Below are 4,739 nucleotides of genomic sequence, written 5' to 3'. Positions count from 1 at the left end.
TAAGTCCCAGGCTGATTAACCATCTCCATCTCCTTCTGTAGGGACATCAGGGCTCCTGTCCCTTCTCTGTGAAGCTGTGAGCATCCTCTGCGCGTGTCAATCCCGGTCGGCTCTTCCTGGCCAGCTTGCCTGGAGGGTGCCTGGGGGCAGGCACTGTTTTCCTTTATCCAGAAACTGCTTTGCTTTGCTATTTTTATTCTTAATTAATTTATTTTTTGAGACAGGATCTCACTCCGTTGCCCAGGCTGGAGTGCAGTGGTACCAGCACGGGTCACCACAGCCTCCAATTCCTGGGCTCAAGCGATCCTCCCACCTCAGCCTCCTGAGTAGTTGGGACTACAGGTATGTGCCACCACAGCTAATTGTTTTTCTTTCCTCCCTCCCTGCCTTCCTCTTTCTTTTTTTTTTTTTTTTTTGAGTTGGAGTCTCACTCTGTCACCCAGACTGGAGTGCAGTGGCCGCTCCCGCCACCGCAGCCTCAACTGCTGGGCTCCGGCGATCCTTCCGCCTCAGCCTTCCGAGTAGCCGGAATTACAGGCGTGCGGTACCACGCACGACTAATTTTTGATTTATTGTAGAGATGAGGTCTCGCCAAGTTGCCAGGGCTGGTCTCGAACCCGCTGGCTCAGGCAATCCATTCACCTCGGCTTCCCAAAGCGCGGGATGACAGGCTGAGCCACCGAGCTCAGCTCCCTCTTTCTTTCTTACAAGGTCTTACTCCACTGCCCAAGCCAGAGTGCAGCGGTATAATCGTAGCTCACTGCAGCCTCAAACCCCTGGCCTCAAGCCATCCTTCCGCCTCAGCATTTCGAGCAGCTAGGGACTAGAGAAGTGAGTGACCACACCCAGCTAATTTTATTGCCCTTCCGTCTTTCCTTGAAAGGCACGGCCAAGCCCACCTCATACAGCACTGCCAAGTCTCTCTGCAGACATCAAAAATGGACTCAACAAAAGCCGACTTGAGACAGACACGGGTGTGGGTGTTGCTTTTTCTTCGTTTTTTACATTTTTCTTTCTTTTAACATCCCCTTTCTTGACAGACAAGCTAGCATACTGGGAAAACAAAAAGTAAAACCAAGACAACGTCAGGGCCTTCATCTTTACTTGGAAGGGGAAGGGAAGTCGCGGGTCACCCGCCCTTCAAGCCTGCTGGCTTCGGCGGAGCTCGCTTCCCGCTTCCCCCACTTTGGTGGGGGGAGAGGATGAGGCGGGTGGGGCTGGAGCTGGCGGAGGGCGAGTGTGGGGACTTTGGACAGGAGAGGGGGCTCGGGGCTCCCAGGGTGGGAGGGGGCGGTTGGCGTCACGATGGCATGCAGTGCCAGGCCGGGAGGCAGCAGCCCATGTCCCTGAGGGGCGTGGCGGCCACCAAGCGGGTTAGTGCTGGGGGGCTTGCATTTCTTGAGGTTTTGCTCCCTTGGGACCCAGCCTCCTCCCACCGCCCCTCCAGGCCTTGGCTGTGTTAGCAGGGGTCCAGGCTGCAGGGGGAAGGGAGAGGAGGAACGCCAGGACTGGGGGGAGGAAACAGCGAGGGGGTGCCCCCCGCATCTGGTGGCCACCACCAGTGCTACCGGCTCAGTCACTGCCAAGCTGTGCTGTGTCCGGCACTAGACGTCCCCCGCTCCCGGGCCTCAGTCTCTCCCTGACCCCTCCAAGCCGGCCCTCCCCGACCCCGCCGTACCCGCTAAGCCAACTTCCCGCAGCCGTCGGCCTGGTGGGCGTCACCATCGTGCCGTCTGGCCCTCCTCGGAGAGGTGGGCCTGGGAGCCCGGTGCCGACAGCGACGGCAAGCTGGTGCCCACGCTGGGTGCCGGCAGCGACGGGGGCTGCAGCCCACGGGCGGCAGGGGCAGGGCCAGGGCCTGCAACCGGGGCAGCTGGTGGGCCTGGGGCTGCTGCCAGATGACGGCGTTCAGCCCAGGAGTGGTGGCCCGCCCGGCCCTCTCGATGGCTCCCGAGACCCGCTGCTGGGGCTCCGGGGAGAGGAATGGCAGCCCTGGGCACAAACCCTGTTCAGCCTCCAGACTGCCTCCGCCTGCGTGTGCATCTCGATGCGTAAGCCGTGGGGTATCTTGTAGTTCAGCACATAGTGACACTGCAGCTCTGACTTCTGGCTGGCCATCTCGTCACATCGAGCCTCAGGCCATGGTGCTGAGCCTGCAGCAGCTGGAACTCGTCTTTGATGCGGTCGCGGGAGTCCAGGGAGTCCAGGGAGTGAATCTGAGTTGCTGGGGAGGTGTGAGGAGCCCGGGGAGGGGGCGGTGGGGGTCAGGGCCGGGCCACCTTCAGGGCGCTCCGGATGATGCAGAGCGGGCGCGGCTGCAGCGCCACTTCCTGGGCCCATGTTTACGGTCCTCAAGTTTTTCATTTTTGTAGAGACAGGGTCTCACTATGTAGACCAGGCTGGTCTTGAACGCCTAACTTCCAGCGAGCCTCTCGCTGCGGCCTCCCAAAATGCCACGCTTACAGGCGTGAGCCACCATATCTGGCCACAAACAACAGGATTTCCATACAAATCTGGGTGGGGGTCCACACCCGGGATAGGACTCTCCAGACCGACCCTCCATCGGGGGTTGGAGATTTTCTGGATCTGTTTGAGTCCCACAGGGAATCTCTGGCTCCTCTCGGATCAAGTGGAAGTCAGAGGACCGAGCCAGGCGGCTGGCATGTAGGGCACGGGGCTATGGCTGTGGACCACGAGGCAGCCCGTGCCAGCTCCCCCCACCCTGCCCTTCCTCTGCCTTCGTGTCCAGAGGCAAATCCTCCAGGGCCCCCAAAGAATGTCTGTGATGCAGATGGCAACGCAGAGGCGATGTCAGCATGGAGAATGCAGATTGTGCCACTTTTCTTGGTCGAAAAGATGCGCCTTGAGGACACTTGCACAGCCAAGGCCCAAGCCCTGGGCTGTCATCACCTGGGGCGGACGGCAGTCACAGGAGCGACGTTTCCTGTGCTCTGGCCCACGGGGGTGCAGTGTCCTGTGCGAACGTAAGCATCCTGTCCCTGTCCTGTCCCTGTCCCTTAGGAGCGAAGTTGCCAGCTTGATGCATTTCACCACGTATTTCTGCCTTTATTTGTGTCAGTTATAAATGAATAATAAAATTAAGGGTTGGAAGTAAGAGCCATGTCATCCGTGATTGTAGAAGCTGTTTGTAGAAGGTCAAACCATGGCCAGTCCTTCCCCGTGATCCAGTATCACTAGAAGATATTTTCACCAGACCGACGATTCCAGGAATCTGCCTTCCAGCGCTGTGAGATCGCACCAGGCACACAGACATCCCAGGGCGAGCCTTCCCAGCGTGGGACCTGCAGCTCCTGGCCCCCGCACGTGCTGAGGAAGGAGGGTTCCCCGACAGGGCAGACTGAGGACAAAGCTTGACCCTTTCCCCCTCCCATCCCAACTTCTAGCTAGGCAGCTGGGAGGCACACGGGAAGGACTCACCAATGGGGCTTTGTTGCCTGACAGGTCTATGACCTGAAGCTTATTTTCCAGCCTGACTCCAGCGTGACATCGCGTAACAAAGGAAACCAGCGTCTTTCATGGCCCTGCAAAACCATTACTTGGGGACCTCTGGACTTGGGGAACCGTGAAGACCCCCAGCTGTCCTCTCCAAAGTGGGTCACATACAGGACTTGATCTATGTCTCAACAAACTCAGAGGCTTTCTGCAACGAAACACTTCCTCTGCACGAATTGCCAGTCAAGACGTCCTCACATCCACCTGCAACCGGCAAGCTCTGCTTGGAAATGTCCCGCCTCCTGGGCCGAACAGATGAAAATCTCACACGCAGTGACTGACAATGTTTGGTGACTCCTGCCTCCCCCAGACTGCATGTAACCAAGCCACATCTGGCCACGGGGCCCACGTTCTCAGAGCCTCCTGGGGACGTATGTCGCGGGTCGCGGTCCTCGAGTTCGACCCAGAATAATCCATCTTAAGCTTTTTTTAAAAATGTATGACTTTTAGAGCAGGGAGAAGGCAGCGATAGGAATCTGACATTAGCTTGACCCGTAACCTAGTGGAAAGGAGCGTCAGACTTCAAGTCCCAAGTACCTCCAATGCACGCAGGTGGCCCTAGAAGGGCTGCTGCCACGGACACGGATTACCATGTGAAAACGGAGGGACCCAGTGGACTTGTCTGGGAAGATCGCGACATGCTCCTGTTTGATGTGGGTGACATTTTCAGTTGGTCCTCGATTTTGTTACTACGTGTGAAAAGGTGAGAACGTCTCTTGCCCTAGCCCCACCAGATTCAGCTTTGGGATCAGCCTCACCCCTAGATTAATCTAGCGGCTGGCATCACGTTCGCTTCACGTTCAAGATCCAGGTGGCGTGTCCTTCCTGGGACCGCCAGTGCTTCCAGACGAGGTGAGACCCTTGATCGCGCGAGTTCATCCTGATCAGCGAGTGTTTCGCCCAGGGATGCGTCCACACCTGTCCACACCCGTCACGGACGTCTTTAAGGCGTCCTGAGCACGCAGGAAGCGCAGTGTGGACACGGCAGATTTTTAAAAAGCAGCCCCGGCCAGAACTCGACGGATCTCAGGCATCCGGTCCCGCTCAGGAGCCCCGCCGTGGACAGGAGTGGGCTTCTCGCCTCCTGTGTGTGTTTCAGACGCGAACCCACCGAGGCCTCCCTGCTGGCCTTACGGCGGCTCAGCGTGCGGACAGCCTGCGCCGACCACACTTGCGGGTCTCGCGCCTCCGTGGGACGGACCCCACTCTCGGACAGGCGTGGTGGG

The 4,739-nt window shown here is 58.4% G+C and overlaps 1 pseudogene; it reads right to left on the bottom strand.

Moving 5' to 3' along the window:
• Positions 1-1,681: 1,681 nt before the first annotated feature.
• On the bottom strand, positions 1,682-2,224 carry LOC103255532 (annotated as a pseudogene).
• Between the last annotated feature and the right edge of the window lie 2,515 nt (positions 2,225-4,739).

The sequence above is a fragment of the Carlito syrichta genome, unplaced genomic scaffold, assembly GCF_000164805.1.
Source record: "Carlito syrichta isolate Samal-C Ts95f unplaced genomic scaffold, Tarsius_syrichta-2.0.1 Scaffold288215, whole genome shotgun sequence".
In the NCBI taxonomy this organism is placed as follows: domain Eukaryota; kingdom Metazoa; phylum Chordata; class Mammalia; order Primates; family Tarsiidae; genus Carlito; species Carlito syrichta.
Note: the sequence above shows the minus strand (reverse complement) of the source record. Positions and strands in the feature narration are given on the sequence as shown.